Genomic DNA, 17,798 nt, shown 5'->3' on the forward strand with positions numbered 1-17,798 from the left:
TCAGTCTAAAATATGAAATAGGTGTAGTTCTATCCAAAATGGAAAGTACACTGTCCAGGGAAAGAAGGCCACTGATTTTAATGTAACTACCAAACGTACAGGTGCCCTACTGCATGTATTAAGAACATCAAAAGATTGCATCAACAGAGGAAGCGGCTCTTGGGATAGATAACTGAGTTCTGATCTTTGAAGTTATGTACTCCTGTGAGAGTTTTGAGTTTTTTTCTTATTTTTAAAATGGGGTATAGGAACTTGATGGTCCTAAAGTTCCTTTTTTGTTTGTTTGTTTCATTATGAAATAAACATCCTTCCTGCTTCCCAGCCAGCTTCTCCTTCAGTTCCAGGTGGCCTGCTACCAGGGAATGGATGAGGTCCTAGGTGAGCTGACTCTGTGGGACTTTTGAGGCTGATGAAAACATAGAGCTTCTGACTCCAGTGCCTGCAATGGCTTCTTGATATTCTGTGTCATGTGTGAATTGTTTTTGGCCAAAGTGTCTGAAAGTGTAAATGATCACTGTGAAGTTGGGAGCTTTGAATTCTCTGTGACTAGCCTGTTGGTGGTCAGTCCTGGGGTCTGAGTAGACTTACATTTTGTTTTCTTCTTTGTTCTAAGAATGTCGATCCTGTGAATAGTGTGAAATACCTGTTGAAGATATTGTGGAGCATTTTCAAATGTAAAATACCCTAACCATATTTTATTTGATGAAATACATGGGAAAGTTTACTGGGGCTGGGATTTTGTTTTAGAAAAAAAAAAGGATGCAAATGATTATGACAAATAAATGAGACTTTGAATGTGCATCATCATATTTTGCAGCCACTAGTTCCACAAAGTTTTTTTTTTTAAAATAAATATGTGTCTTTAGGTTTTTATTGTGACTCAAATGCAGACATCAGAATTTTTTCTGCTTTTCCTCCACCTTATCCCCTCTTATTTATGTACTGATATCATTTTGAGCAATACTTTAAAAACATTTTCTAGTCCAAAGAGACTGTGGGCTAATTCAAGCTTGCAAGTGCTCATTTTCTAGTCATTAAACATCTGTTTTGGTCAAGTCTGGCATTTTAGACTTGCAAGCCTCCACCTTTTACAGAGGTGGCTGATTTGAAAGCCAGTGGAGGGCACTGGAGAGTGGCTTAACAGCTCCAATTCTGCCTTTTCGAGATTTGCATCCTGCTCCAAGCTACCTTTTCTGGTGCCCAGGGTGGTATTTTAAGTTCTCTATTCTTTACTTTTCTCCTCTACAAAATAAAGATGTCATCCCTATCTCCTAGGGTTGTAAGAGCATTAAATTACTAAACCCATGGAAAAGATGTGAGACAGTACCTGTCATGTTCTATGTAACCCTTGTGGTGGTGGTCATTATTATCAGTGCTAGTGGTCATAGTAGGAAAGACAAAGAAAACGGGTGGCATGTCTGTCTGCCCATCATTTCTGTGGTATCCTGGAAAACAGATAGATTGATGTATTGTAAGGAAGTTGTATTAACTATCAATAACGTTTTTAGAATATAGTCCGTTTTTCACCATGATTGCAAAGTGAAGTTTTTTTCCCTGTAAGGATCACATTCAATAGAGTAAGTTTATACAGTAAGTATACACTGATAATTTATCCTTAATTATCTTAGGTATTTTACTGTATCATACTCAGTGTCTGAAGATGCTCCTTACTCTTTATCAGCCAACTTTAAAATAAAATCTAGATGCTAGTGTTTGCCGATTGACACAGTGGCTCTCTCCTGGTTTGGGATATTTTCATGTACATGTACACTCTTGACAAATTCTGGTGTGGCTGTGGTGGACCAAGAACTTGAGGCAGGCAGAGAAGACTCCTAAGATTTTAGAGGGAAAGCAGGGCTGTTGAGTGGCAGAGGCAGTGAGAAAAGGCCTAGCAGCCAGTCTGTGGGGTATGGTGGAAGTTTCTGTGGCGGAGGTGAGCAGATTGTGTGCAGTGGTAAAGGGAACCCGTTATCTTTGGACTTTTGGTCTCCTCTGTGATAATGGGAGAGGAGGACAGACACTGGGTAGGGGCAACCTCTGATTTTCCTTGACTCTGGTCATGGTTGTGTTCTGCCAAGTGTGGCTGCCCTGGTGTGTTGACTTTAAGATTAGGAAACTGAAATGGAAATTTGCTTCAGGGGAAGAATTGTCCCTCTGGATCCTGTGTGGTATGATCTGGGTGAGGGGAGTGTGAAGTCGGCTCCGTTGCTTTCCTGGCTGTTAACTTGTTGCTCAGCTTTGACAAAGGACTCATTGTGATTTCCTTTCTGTTTAAGGGCTCCCAAATTTGTTTTCAGTATGGTCTTGCCAAGAATGAGACTAGTTGAAACTTACCAAAAAAAAAAAAAAAAAGAAATTAAATTACCACAGTTGATTAAAAAATGTAATTTTTCAGAATTATCTACTGGGTAGCAGGTGGGAAAACCATGAGAATTCCCATCTGTGGCCTAATTATCCTAGAGAGACGCGCATTGTGTACATTTGTGTGCTTAATGAGGGGCATTTTAAATTTAGGCTGTTTTCTGGTTTCAGGGCTTAAAAAAAAAAATCTAGTATTTGTAAAATGTTTTATAGCTTAATCATCACAATTATTGTAAGAAGTTCCTGGTGTCTTTTTATATGTATGTTTATATACATATTTTCATATATGGAAACTGAGGCACAGAAAGGTAAAATAATTTGTTATAAAACTTGCAAGTTTCAGAGCCAGACTTGGAGTTCTGATCTCCAAATTTTTAAACCCCCTGTATTTTTGCTTGGTACCATTTCTTTTTCTTGGTCCCCAGTCTGTCTGTCTCACTCTTGAGGGGGTGGGGTGGGGTCTGGTAGTGGGTGGGTTTTGTTGGTCTGGTGTGGATGGATGAGTCTTTCCTCTTTCTCCTCCTCAGGAGCCTAAGAAGCCTTTTTAGTACCAGGAGGTACCTCTTTTGTTTCATTTCTTTCATGTTCTTCATTCCCCACGTCAGGTCTTCTTCCCGGTTGTCATTCCTGCTTCTTGCCACCACTCAGTCTTTCTTGTGTGCCTGCAGTATATCCCTGAATGTACAGGAGTTCTTGCAGAACTGGGCCTGGCGTTTCTAAGTGTGTTGCTAATGTCCGTAACTGATTCTACACCATAAAACTCTTTTTCTTAGAATTTGCACATGACACTGTTCTTCTTGCATCTGTGTTGCTGTTAGTTGTCTTTCTTGTGGGCTATTTCATATCATCGACCCATGGTACATCATTCCCTAGTGGATACATCAAATGCCCTTAGCCCCCACAGCTATATTTTGGGTATAACCTATCCAAATATGATAAATATTTTGTCCCATTGTGCAGGTTGTCCCTGCACCCTGTTCAGTGTTAGATGTGCAGAGACTCTTAAGTTTGATGTCCTCTCATTCGTCTGTCTTTGCTTTGGTTGCTTGTGCTTTGGGAATTATATCCAGAAAAAATCCTTGCCCAGACCCATGCCATGAAGCTTTCTCCTGGTTTTAGTTTTCAGCGTCTGATCAGTTTCAAGCCCAGTGTTGCTGACTCTCCTCTGGGCACCTTGAGATGGAGGAGGTATTCCATTGCGTCTTTCTCCTTGGGTTGCCTGGTCTGCTCTGCCTTGTGTCCGGCTCTCTCCTAGGGCCTCCTGAGCATCCTTTTCTCTTTCTCCTGTCCTCTGCCTCATCTTGTGGTTTATTCCTGCTCTGATTGCTCCCTGATTTACTAACCATGCCATCCTTCCCGAGGGGAGAGTTTTTATGAGAGGTCCAAGGTTGTAGTTTACCATGTGTAAAGTTTCTTTACTCCAGGTTGGAGTGGAGCTGGGTCTTTCAATCAGGGTTGGAAGACATTTTCCTTTGGGATTTTGAAGCATTCCTTCTTTCCAGTTTCCACTGGGATGCTGTTATGATTCCTGATGACTGAACACAACCATGACCAAAGAGTCGAGGAAAATCAGAGGTTGCCCCCTTTTCCCGTGTCTGTCCTCCTCTCCCATTATCACAGAGGAGACCCAAATCTTAACCCTGCCCCCCACTTTCTCTTTCTAAAATCTTATAGAAGCAGCTTTGTTGCAAGTGTTCTGAATTTCTCAATGATGTGCCTTTTTGGGGTCTGTTTTCTTCAAGTTTTGCCAGATACTCGGTGGTCTCAATCATTTGGTACCCTTAAATCTTTACTTTTAGGGGATTTTTTGAGATATGGAAATCTCTTGTTATCCACATTGATTTAAGTGTTGCAGTAAGATGGTAAACAGTTGTAGAGGAACATGCTGAGGATTGGGGTGCTGTCTCCTCCCAACAGACCTATTGTGAAACTTCATCATCTGATCTGAATTCTGAGGATGGGAGTCTGGGATGGGGGGTGGGGGGGGCGCTGTTCAGGCTGATGCTCTCCTGGTCTACATTTTTTCTCTTTTGACTTCCATATTTCAGGTGTTGGCTCTCCTGGGCTGTGATTTCAATTTTCTTTATTATTTTGCTCCTATTTTCTGTCTTTTGTTTTACTTTCTGAAAGAACATGTCATTGTCTTCCCATTCTTTTACTTATTGCTATTTTTTTCCTCATCATTTTTGTTTCTGTGAAGATTTTGCTATTGCTCTGAGCATAGTCTTTTTTTTTTTTTTAAATGACATCTTTTTTTTTTTTTCATTGTACATGTTAATAAAGTCTGCAGTCTCTGGTTGGACTCCCTTGCAGCTTCCTGGTAGCTCCAAGCTGGTCTGTGGTTAATATTGCTGGCCTCTAAGTATATGTGTCATTGGCTATGTGGGATTCACCCAGACATAACTACTAGAATGATTCAATGACTTACAGTTCTCAAGTTTAAAAAAATAATTAAGTAACATTATGTAGCATATGATTTGTATTAGTTTTACTAGAAACTCAGCTGTGTCAGGGTGATTGTACCTCAGTATCTTGTTCTTTCCTTCCTTCCTTTTCTTGATAACAGGATTTCTGTTTATGTGTATGGATGCTCCAGGTAAAGATGACATTTTGGGTTTCTAGATGTGGCCAGATAAGTTCTAGTCAGTGAGGTGTAAATGGCTCTGGAGTGTAGCTACTTCTAAGAACGTACTTGTTTTTTCTTTTTTTATTTGTTCTTAGTTGTACATGATAGCAGAATGCATTTTAATTCATTGTACACAAATGGAGTGGATCACAACATTTAAGTTCTCTTGTTGTACATGATGTAGAGATGCACCATTTGTACACTCATGCATATACCTAGGGTAATGATATCTATCTCATTCCATCATCTTTCCTACCCGTCCCCCAACCCTTCCTCACCCTCCCCTTTGCTCAAACCAAAGTTCCTCCATTCTCCCCGCCCCCATCCCACTCCCATTATAGATCAGCATCCACTAATTAGAGAAAACACTTGGTGTTTTGTTTTCTGGATTGTCTTACTTTGCTTAGCATAATAGTCTCCAACTCCATCCATTTACCTTCAATGCCATAATTTTATTCTCTTTTAATGCTGAGAGATATTCATTGTGTATATATACCACAGTTTTTTAAAATTCGTTGTTAATGGGCATCTAGGTTCTAAGAATCCACTTTTAAAGTTACCTGGTGCATTCCTCTTGGCCCCCTGTTTCTTCCTTCATTCAGTTCTGTTGTGTGGAATGTGAACGTGATGACTGGAGGTCCAGCTGCCATATGACACCATGAGGATAGCGTACTACCCTAGGGCTGGGGAAGTTGTGGGCTGGAATACACGTGGTTTTGTATGATCAGGAGCACAACTTCCACACCAGCCTTTCACTACCTCACCTTTTGCGCTGACTGACAGCGAGGAACCTCAGTGATGCCTATGCCACTGTCCTTTGTGGAAAAAAAATTTGCTGGTCCTTACAGTTAGTCCATTTTTTAAAAAAATTGTTCTAATTAGTTATACATGACAGAAGAATTCATTTCTATTCATTGTACACAAATGGAGCACAACTTTTCATTTATCTGGTTGTATACATGAGTCACACCATATGTGCAGTCATACATGTACCATCTTTCCTGCTCCCATGCCACCACCCTCACCTCCCTCCTCTTTGCCCACTCAAAGTCTCCCCCCCCCAATTATGGATCAGCATCCACTTATCAGAGAGAACATTTGGTCTTTGGCTTTTTGGGATTGGCTTACTAGCATGTTATTCTCCAGCTCCATTCATTTATTTGGAGTAATATTCCATTGTGTGCATATACCACGGTTTCATTACTCATTCATCTATTGAAGGGCATCTGTGTTGTTTCCACAGTTTAGTTATTGTTAATTGAGCTGCGATGCACAGTGACTGTATCACTGTAGTATGCGGATTTTAAGTGCTTTGGGTATAGCCTGAGGAGTGGCATAGCTGGGTCCTATTGGTGGTTCCATTCCAAGTTTTCTAAGGAATCTCCACAGCCTTGCAGATAATGCTAATCCTATCTGATCCCCAATTCAAACTCCCTTATCCCCCAAAGGGTTTACAGTTTATTGTTTGGTAGAACTGGAAGGTCAATGAGGGGAAGCTGGTTAAGTACCACTGCATGTAGCAATTTAAATAGTATCCTTAGTACTCCTTTTCTACCCTACCCATTTTTTTTTTTTTAACACAGGCTGTCAAAATGTAGCAGCAGGGTAACTGCTGACTGCCTCAAATTCTTTCATAAAGATGTCCCATATTTTCAGAGATAGAGCAAGCACTCTTCTGATCACTTCACACTTGGTCTGGTCTCCCACTTCCTGAGCCAGTCAAGGTGATCAGGGGAGAATAGTCAGATGGGCTTGGCTGTTTCCTACGGTCACTGCTGATGTATAGGCTAAAGGGATACAATGACCTAGGCCTGTGGACTTAGCAGAATTTCTCTGGAATGAAGGAGGATTGTTTCAGAAAAGAAGATGGGAATATAGACATGTGTCCAATTATGTTATATACAATTAGGCTTCATATTGTTGTGATTTAAAAATAAATATTTAGTAAGGCAGGGTGGTGCATGCCTATAATCCCAGCCACTTGGGAGGCTGAGGCAGGAGGATCACAAGATCAGGGCCAGTCTCAGCAACTTAGTGAGGCCCTAAGCAACTTATGGAGAACCTGTCTCAAAACAAAACAAACAAAAAAATGTGGCCCAGTGGTTAAGTGTCCCTAGGATCAATCCCCAGTACCAATGAATAAATAAAAAAAATAAAGTGAAAATCGACATATGTTAATTTCTTGATAATTTCCCTTTGTTTTTCAGTTCTTTGCAATAAAAGCAATGAATGTTAAAATTAATAATTTATCAAATCAATGATACTAAAGAGATAAAAGGTAAAGTTGATACATATAATAATGAAATAAGGAAATCACAAAATATTTGTCTTTACAGAAATCAGTAAGATTATCAGATAAAAATATCTGTGGTTTTTTTTTTTTTTTTAAAAATCACATATTTTCTGAATGGAGACCATTTGTTAGTAATTACTAAGCATTCCTGTTAGAGTGGTTACCATATATCTAAGTAAACTGTCTCAACCGCAGCTGAGAAAGGGACGCCTTATGTGATTCATTTCTGATTTGTAATCTCCTAACAAATGACTTTTTCTCCTGTGATCCTGAGAGCCCCATCCAGTGGCTTTTATTTTTAAAATGGAAAAACAAATTCCTGATAGCTCCCCAAACTAAAATGGAGTATGTTTTTTTCTCTTCCTAAACAATAGAAAAATATATTCACTTGTTTATTAATACAGTACAGGTGGTGTAGCCTGTGAAAATTTAACCTTACATGGAAGGTAAGGCAGGCAGTTCTAAAAATAAGCTGTTTTTTTTTTTTTTAAGTCGTAGATTTACAGAAAAATTGCAAAGATAGTAGTACAGAGAGCTCCCACATGCTCTCTACCAAGTCCCCCCACTACTAACATCTAACCTTGGGATGGTGTGTGTGTGTGATAGTTAGTGAACTCATATGGAGGTCTTATTTCTCAATTATAGTTCATACTTTATTAGGATCTCTTTACTTTTTTTACCTAAAGTCCCCTTTCTGTTTCAAAATCGAGCACATCACATAACATTTACTTTTCTTCCCCCTTAGTATTGGGGATTGAATGCAGGGGTGCTCTCTGCCACCCAAGCTATATCCCTATTATTATTTATTTATTTTTAAGATATTTATTTTCTAGTTGTAGTTGGGCACAATACATGTATTTTATTTTTATGTGGGCTGAGGATTGAACCCAGGGCTTTGCACCTCCTAGGTGAGGGCTCTACCGTTCTATTTTTAACCCCAGCCCTATTTATTTATTTTGACACAGTGTCTCCCTAATTGCCCAGGCTGTCCTCAAACCTGGCAATTCTCCCGCCTCAGCTTCCAGGGTTGCTGGGATTCCAGGTGTGCGCCACCCTGCCCAGCTCCACATCACATCTTTCTGTCCAGCCTGTGACAGGGTCAGACTTCCTAGTGTTGGATGAGCTTGACGGTGTTGAGGGACACTGACAGGTGTTTTCATAGAATTTCTCTCAATGGAGGTTTTCATGCTCTTCTCATGATTAGTCTGGATGGTGGGTTTTAGAGAGGAGGACCACAGGGTGAAGTGCTGTGCTCACTACATCAAATCTAGAGTAGATACTGTCCAATGGACTTACTACTCTTACGCACCTGAAAAAGGGTGTCAGTCTTTTCCCGTGTAGAGATATTCTCTTATATCCTTTCCTTAAGGTAGTCCTTGGGGGGAGGTTACTGTGTAGAATTCACATTTAAGAAGTGGGGATTGAGGTCCCATCTCTGAGTGTGAAGTGCATACATAAATTATTGGGGATCCTGCTATTAAGATTTGCCCCTTTTCCTTATCTATTTAATTTATCAAATCTTTTTTTTGTTTGTTTTTGTGTATCAGTATGGACCCATGAATGTTTATTTTCTTCTGTGGATTTTAATCTAATAATTTTTGTATCCTGACATATTGCCATTAGATAGGGCAGAGGGGTGGGAGGGGTAGGGAGGGGGCATGGGGTTAGAAATGATGGTGGAATGTGATGGACATTGTTATACATGTATGAAGACACGAATTGGTGTGAATATACTTTGTATACAACCAGAGATATGAAAAATTATGCTCTATATGTAATAAGAATTGTAATGCATTCTGCTTTCATATATAAATAAAAAATAATAATAATTTTTTTTAAAAAAAGTACTTCTGTACGTTCTGGTACTACAAGATGCTTCATAATCATTTGCAAATCTCTTGCCCCAATCCTAGAATCAGTTATTTCTGCAAGGAGCCCTGGTTCTTCCCATTGGAGAATGGTGTTAGAAACCAAGATCTGGGTGCTGGATGTGCTCTTTGCTGCTGAGGCATTGCAAGACAGGAATTTTTATTATCCCATTTGGTGGATGCAGAAGGAGACATCTCAGATGGCAATACTAGTAAAGGAAGAGGGTGGGGATGGTTGTGGTCAGAGTATGGAATAAGGGGTCTTATTTCTGGTTAGTTTCCTATTCATTCCCTTGCAGGGTAGGATTGAAAGCCTTTTCTCTCTGATACGTTTGCAAGGTGGTTTGTTTTCCTGGGCACTTTGAGTCAATCATGTCAGGGCAAGGTGTAAGAATGTTTTTATTAATACTCTGACAGGAGAAGTTATTGATTGAACACATCATTCTTTCTGGTGTTTTTTTTTCCAGTTTTCCCAAATAGGCAGAGAAATAAAAATGGTTTGTTAGAGTATCATATGTTGTTGGTAGGTTGCAATAAGAAAAGATACAGAATTCTCTACAGGGTTGAAGGTAAAAATAGACTGCTTTAGGAGTGTTTAATGGTTTAATCCTCTCCTACTCTTCTTTCAACCCACACAGCAATTGCTTTGAAGACCTGCCAGTTTATTAAAACTAGATTCATTGTCCAATTTTCGCAATTTACGTCTTTATTGAAAACACAAATATTGATTAGAGAGAAACAGACTTTCTTTAAGGAATTCTTTCTAACGGAAGAATTTAAACTCAGTCATATGCTATTTTATCCCTTTGTACTCATTAATCAGCACTCTTTAAGAGATGGGAACTTAGTAGTTTTAACTGGTTGCCATAGTCAAGGATCAAGATCTGTATGTTTCTAGTTTACTCTTAGTGAAACCATACTGATGGCCCAGAGAGTGCTCATACACATGTCTGCACACACTCACACCATGCACATGCTCCCCAGTGAGATCCATTTTCCACTGATGTGTGTTAAATGCGGGGAATTGGAATGAGTTTTGCAGCTGTCTCAGTTTCATTACTTTTGATATCCCAGACAGAATGACCTGAGATTGAGCTATTGTGAATTATCTTATCCTTGTCCTCCTTCCCCGTCCCCACATTTAGTCATCACTACACATATTCTGTTCCTTTGAAGCATTTGAGTGCATGAATTTTTTATGTTTGAAACAATTTAATCTGTCAGAGAATGAGGGTCTTAATTTTATTTTCCTTCTGGCCATTAGTGGGATAATTAGAAAAGCTTGAGTAGTGCTAGACCCTTATTTTATCCAATCTTTCAAGTTTACAGACTTAATGAAAAAATAATATTTCATGAAGGGAACCTCAGTTTAACCTTATGAAGAGGTTTTTCAGTCAATTAGTCAGACCTTACTTATCATGTGTGGAATCATTTTTTACATTTCATCTTTTTTTTTTTCTTTTTAATTTGGGTAATCTTGTGAAAGGTCCTGATGAATCTTCTTCCTTCAATCTCTGATTGTTATTTTCTAGGTTTCTTCCTACTGTGCTGTCTCTTGGGATGTCTAGGCACTGGAATGGCTTCCTGCCCATCAAGATTCATTGTGCCATCTCAGTTTTAATTTTGCCTCAGTTAATGCTTTCCTCATATTCATTCAAATGCTTTATGAGTTCCTGTTCTCTGAAGCATAGATCTTATCTGTTTGATTGAATGACACATTGCAAATATTTAATGTTACATATTTATGAGGACCTTCTGAATTATTTTATTACCCTTTTGGACATACTTATCAAGTCTTACTTAATTGATGTTAAGACTCAGCAATCCATTAAGTCTTTCAGTCAATTCAGATTGTAACTAGGATTCCGTGGCCCTAACTCCAGCAATGTTCAACATAGCTGAGTCAAAGCAGCTACTGTTCTGGGTTTGATTCTTTTTTGCAGTCTTTGGGGCATTTCGACCTTTTGATATCCTTATGACAATAAAAACATGGAGTACTGCCTGGCAGGGAGAAATGGCTAACAGGTCAGATACATGTTCAGGATCAAGTCTGCATGCTAATTGCACTTGAGACTTTTTCTATTAAGAATTAGTAGAGTTGGAGGTATAGTTAGGGGGCTGAACAATTGCCTAGCAAACATAGTCCCCAAGTTCGAACCCCAGCAAGGGAGTGGGAATTAACCAGTAGATAACCTTATTCTTGGTTAACCTTAGATTTTGATTAAAACATAAGCATTGTAGAAGATTTTATTGATCTCAAACATATAGCACTTAGCCTTACACATGTTATCTATGAAAGAGGTAAAATCGTAATTGTCAGTTTGCAGATGATAAAATTAAGGCACAGGGAGTTTATATAACAATTTGCCCATGTATACATAATAGCATGTTGTAGATCAATGCATACCTACTGAAGAGTTTTTGAAAAACTTTTCTGTTCTGAGGTTTTTCTAACCCTCTTTTGAGTGTGTGTGTGTGTGTGTGTGTAAAAATCTGTAATCTGGGGAACTGGATCACCATTGTCTTTAATTTTGGATTCCTCTTTCATTAAGTTGAGCTTTGGGGTGTTGGTGATTTTGATAATGAGTTTCTGAAAAGAATGGTTGCCACAATAAATTAAACTATTCAAGTCCCTATTTTACGTAGTGCTTGCATTTGAGAACAAATCCCTATCAACATGAGCATTCAAAGTCATTGCCTTTGGATTAATACTTATTAACCACATCCTGTGTACAGTGTCTCACTTTAGGCACAGTTATCACAGAATGTCAAATAAGGGACATCTTTGAACTGGGTGGGCCAGGTGAGTCTTCCTTTCCATTAACACTTCCATAAAAAATATACTCATGTGTAACTCTTATGAGACCATATGAGTGGTGCCAAGCATTGTGGGGGGTTCAGAGAAAGCAGAGGTAATTAGAAGGAAATTTCTCTGAGGAAGTTGGTTGAGAGCTAGGTTGTGGATTTCTTTCTGCCACTTGTATTTAAGGTAGGAGTAGCACAGGTGCTGAGGAAAAAGTGGTGTGCACAGGTGTGATTGTTGGGTAAGGCACATAGGTGGGAGGAAATAATTTTAGAGCTGTAGTTTGGGGTTATGTCATGGGTTTTATTTAATGCCATTCTGGACAATTGTTATTGCAGCACAAATGGGAAAGAAGAAATCACTTAGAGTCATTCTGGATAGAATTCGTGGGACTTGGCGACTAATAGAATGGGAAAGGTCTGGGTGGATGAGGGGTCGGTCGAGGACAGTGTCAGACTGAAGTGGAGGAGGCTCTGGTGAGGGTGGATCAAAATCAGAAGAGCTGATTTTCCTCTTAGCCAGCTGAGCTGTGGCAAAGATTATTGGGACAATTGCTATGAACATTTGGTGACCTCTGCAGTTGAAAAGCTGGTTTGTATGACTTAATGTTGTCGGTAGGGCATGTGTTGAAGGAGAGGGACACTCCTTCAATAAGTTGTAGAGAAAATGCCTGTCTGTGCCAATAGCTATCCTGTGTAATATATTTAGTGTATTTAATGAAGCATCACAGGAGCCTTTTAGTTAATCTTAGGAAAATGGAAAGGGGAACATTTGTGGGTGTACTGATATTGGCACTGAGTATATAGTGTTGAAGTCAAACTTTCTTGGCATGAGTCTCCTAGAGGCCCCTGGAATCCCTATGGCCTGGACCAGGATTGCAGGTGTTGCCTGCATCCACTGGAGCCTCAGTCTTTGCAGGGCGGATGGGTCTGTCTGTTGCACAGTCCTCTCTGTTCCCTACATAAGCAGCATGGACCATGGTGTCTTGCTTCCTCACAGGTGCTCCTCAGGATGACACAATCCTGTCTGCTTTGGATGACTGTTGCATCCCTAGCACTTGGCACTCTTCCTGGTATGTGGTAGACTTAAAAAACAAACAAACAAACAAAACAAAAAAAAAAGGAAGTAATGCGGAATTATTCTCACGGTCTGTGGCTATTTTATTTGTCCTGTTTATTAGTAAGTTGGTGGTAGATAACTGTTGACCTGATGAATAAAGCTTTGAGAGTCTTGATGTTTGGATGACAATTGATATTGAATCAAAGGCCTATATCTCTTTACCACTTATATGTTATTCCATAGTTGAATGCTTCAGCTAGAATGTCTGTTCACACTGCACTCAAGTCAGTCAGCAGTTTGGTGTTTGGACAAGCCATATGTTATTGGAAGGCACTTTTTATATCGAATATTTGGATGGTCCCTCATGTATGCAAACAGGGAGGCATTTACTAGATGGTCCTGTGTGCCCTGGGACAGCTCAGTGGAGGTTGCTATCTTGCCTCTGTCATTTTGAGGCCATTGATCATCTGAGCTGAGGCCTAAGGTGTATGCAGAATTTCCATTTTTATCTTACTTGTACTAAACTTTTGAAGCCTAATATTAGTACTTTATTCCCCCCATTTTTCCAAAACTAATCAGTTTTATAAGTCTTTATTGAGGTCGGAGTACAATAATGCCATTTTTTAAAAAAAAATTGCAGAATTATGTTTTTGAGTAGCACTTTTCAGATACAGTATTAGAGTTATAAGGGAACCCAGAGTTCTGTCTAAAGCTGGTTTACAGAACACCAGTAAGTTAAAAATCAAAGTATCATGATCTTATTAATTGGAAACTCATCAAAACACAGAGAGAGGATCTCTTAAATAGAAGATTACATATTAATATAAAATGAAATTGTTTGCTTATAAAACCTTCGAAGGAAAGCACATACCGTGCAAAGTCAATCCATAGCTATGTTTTAAAGAAATAGTAGTAACACCTGTTTCCTGTTAGTTATTTCACTAGTGATAGATGCTTAAAGTTTAATAACAAAAATCATTTTTTTTTCCCAGAAAGTTCTCGCCCCTCAGTTATACATGCTCTAAGCTGAACTGTAAATCTAGTTTGAACATTTCAACATTTCCAAAGATGTATCACAAAAAGCAATTTAAAAGAAACATTGAGCTTTTGAAGTCGAGCACAACCCCCTTTCCTGTGAAAGCAGTCTCCTTAATTTACTGAACATTTCTCTTATATTAGAAATAACTTCAGCAAAATGTTTTCCCCAGGGTTGAGATTTTAATGATGTGAACCTTAGTGGACCTCAGGTTAATATGATTATTTTAAGGTAGTCACATATAATCATTTATTTTGTGAATGGAATGGTGATTGGCAAATGTATTTTCTTTAATGCAGAGTGTGACTGTGATGCAGGGCCCCATTGCCAATGCTCACATGTGCCTTCCCATGTGGAGTACAAGCACACCTCTTCTTCCCTCCTGCAGTGATGTTTGTGGTGGATAGCTGGACTGTGGCCGCCCCAGAATCTAAGCTTACATTGCCTTGTGTCAGTAGCCCCAGCATGCAGAGCAGTGTCAGGCAAGAGTACATGCTTAATAAATGTAGATGGAATGATATGTGAGGGGCTAAATGTATGTATGCATGTTTAGCAAATGGTGTTTGTAATGGATGGACTTTCTTTTTCAAAAAATTGTTTTGAAATATAAGTTTAAAAGGAATTCTTTCCACCCTTGCTCCCAACTACAGGAAGATCTCTTAACCTGTTCCCTTCCAGTTTCCCTTGATATTAGCATCTTATATGACTATAGCACAGTATTCAAGAGAAGTTGACATTGGAGTAATTCACACATTTTTCCACTAGTTTTACATGTACTCAGATTTATATGCTTTTGTGTGTAATTTATGCAATTTGTCACATGTATAGATTTGGGTAGCTACCAGAGTCAAGGTGCACCTCTTACATATATGGGGTTCCATTAGTACAAGGCTCCTTGTCGTAGTTTACCCATCCTCCCTCTAACAGGATTTTAATATTCCTGACTTTGCACTAACTTAGGCTTTAACTCTGGCGTGTAAAATAATTATACGATGTTTATGTCCAGGAAAAGAGCAGCAGTAATTGTAATTGTTGACCATTCATTTATGACTATTATCCCTCATCCACAATGACTTTACATATTTTTGAATAAAAAAATATTACAATTGGTTTTGTAGAGTTAGGGATTGTCAGAGTTATCACCATGGAAGTCCATTCTCATGAATCAGAACTTAGACACCCCATGTTACACTTATTACCTAGAAAATGCACAAAATAGCAAAAAGTAAGTAGAATGCTTTTAAAGTCAGGATCCACAGTATTAATGAGTTAAATATTGACAAGTACATCTTAGAATATGATCAAAATAAGCAGAAAATGAATGCAGACTCATGTGCAATAAATTGGAATTCTCAGCAGGTTTTAATCGGTGTGACTATGGATGTCTGGGCAAAATTGAGGCTGTAAAGATGGAAGCAATTGTCAGGCTTACAAGTATCTGAACATGTGACCCTGTGGATGGAAATCCATCTCTGGGGGAGACCACAGCAGGCTGGGTTGACTATAGAATCACCTGTGTTTATAGGAGCAAAGAGGAATCTTGACATAGAAGTGGAAAGCAGGTGCTCAGACAGGTTTTTTTTTGTAAGCGGTAGTTCAGATTTTTTTGAAAATGAAAATCCTTCGTATCACAAAAATACAAGTAGCATGGATGTTGAAAGGAGACTCTCATTTTACAAAATACATGTATGAAGATGTGAATTTGGTGTCAACATACCTTATATATAATCAGAGATATGATAAATTATTGTATAATGGTGTATTAAGAATTATAATGAAAATAAATAAAAAATCATTAAAAAATAATAATAAAATGCTACATACACACACATACCAAAAAAAGATAAAAGTAGACAAAATGGCAAAGTTTATGCTTGGGTTACAAATATGTTAAAATGCAACCTGTTGATATGGGAGAGAAGGCTCTGTCACTGTATTCTCTTCTCTGATTTACTCTTTCACATTTCATGGTGCTGGCCTTTCAAACAATGCAGGGGTCCTGGGAATTTCACCACTGGGAGTGAGAGGACCTTTCCCTGCTGACTGACTTTCTTCTCTTCTCCCTGCAGTCTCCTGTCCCACCCTGGTGCTGCTGTTAGGGCAGAAGCTAGCTGGAAAAACCTGTTTTTGCAAAGAAAACCATCAAGGCCACACTCCCCTGTCCTTGGGGTAGGAAAAGTCTTCCACCTCCTCAGGTTTAAAGACCTTCAGCCTGTCCCCAGAACGCAGTGTTCTCATCTGTAGTGTTCAAGGGTGCTGGTGTGTGCCCTGCCATCGGACCTGGGAGCCTGTGGGTGGGCGCCCAGATGAGGAGTCTGGGTGAGTGTCAGGCAAGGCCTTTAAAAATAGCTTGTTTTTCATTTTTGGGAACATAACATCCTTGTTCCAGTTTATTAACAATCAATCTTTAACTCTTACATTAAGTACTGTGGGATGTTGGGGCAGGGAGGAAACAGCCTTTGCAAAACTAAATTTCATTAAGGAATTATCTAGAAGTTGGAGAAAAATAGATTTTCTAGTAATGCAAAATAATAGGCCATGGAATAAATAGAGTAGTTAGCACAAGAGTATGTTTTTTAAATTACAGAAGTGATTGGAGGGAAACTGGTGAAGACAGTGTTTTGACATGCTTTGTACGACTTGCTGAGTGCTGAACCTGTTCAACAGATGCTTTCAGGGAGACAGGGGCTGGGGATTGGCTGAGTGCTGGTTGGCCCAGGTGTGCACTGCCTAGGGCCAGATGTCCTGGGATCAAGTCCTTCCATTTACTAGAATTGTTATTCAAGTTGAGTTTCTTGCATGATTACAAATCCCTGTTCTATGTTAAAGTTCTAAATAAAAAGTAATGATTATTGAAAGGTCTCTAGATTGAAAAATCCTAGAAAGATGTGAGTTTTTAGTCGATTACCAGTTTTGAAAATCAAGTTGAATTTTTTTGTGTGTGCAATTTTAAACTGGAGAGTATCTGAAAAGACGCTGATACTAACACATTCATGTGAAACATGATATGATGGGGAAATAATGCAGCACATCATTTAAGGTTGAAAAATGCATTCCCCTTTCAAACTACTAAGAATAGATTTCTTTTCTTTTTTTTAGGATGATTATAATCCACTTTAGCTTTTCTTAAAAATTTGTGAGGAAAAGATTAATTACTTCCGTAGATTTTTGTTTGGTTTCATTCAGACTTTGTTTTTCTTAGGAAAACCAAATGTGAATTAAACAAAAACTATACCATGATCCAGCCTTCCTCCCTTCCTTATTGAGCATCTATTTAGGTGACAGCTCCTGCAATGAGTATCAAAAATAATCGCCATACCTGCCACAGTTCACATAGTTAATACAGAAATACAGATATTCTCTGACTTACAGTGGTTTAACTTATGATTTTTCTTAACTTGGCAATCATGTGAAAGGGATATACTTTCAGGAGAAACCATATTTTGCATTTTGATCTTTTCTGGACTAGCTGTAGGCAGTAACATATGATTTTGTGATGCTAGACAGCCCCTGTGAACTGCAGCTCCCAGTCAGCCTAGAACCAGGATGGTGAGCAACCCGTGCTTTTTCAGGGCACCGTGTTGCACAGCGATGATATTTGGAAGGCTAGGTGTATTAAACACACTCTCAACATATTATATTTTCAATATGATAAATGGGTCAGGCTTGACCATATTTTTGTAAATCAAAGAGCATCTATTATATATGTACTTCCAACTGAGTCCTGCTGTCAAAGGAAACAATCTTGGGGG

The 17,798-nt window shown here is 38.9% G+C and overlaps 1 protein-coding gene across 12 annotated transcripts in view; it reads left to right on the forward strand.

Moving 5' to 3' along the window:
• Klf12 (KLF transcription factor 12) overlaps positions 1-17,798 on the forward strand; it is a 434,856-nt gene that overhangs the window by 73,035 nt on the left and 344,023 nt on the right. Inside the window, exon 1 of one of the 12 annotated variants that reach the window (XM_040281411.2) lies at positions 16,296-16,365. The exons of the other annotated variants lie outside the window; for them this stretch is intronic. The gene's annotated coding sequence lies outside the window, so the exon portion shown is untranslated. Of the gene's footprint in view, positions 1-16,295; positions 16,366-17,798 lie in introns of those variants that run through there. 12 annotated transcript variants of the gene reach the window in all.

Source organism: Ictidomys tridecemlineatus, chromosome 6 (genome assembly GCF_052094955.1).
Source record: "Ictidomys tridecemlineatus isolate mIctTri1 chromosome 6, mIctTri1.hap1, whole genome shotgun sequence".
Lineage (NCBI taxonomy): Eukaryota > Metazoa > Chordata > Mammalia > Rodentia > Sciuridae > Ictidomys > Ictidomys tridecemlineatus.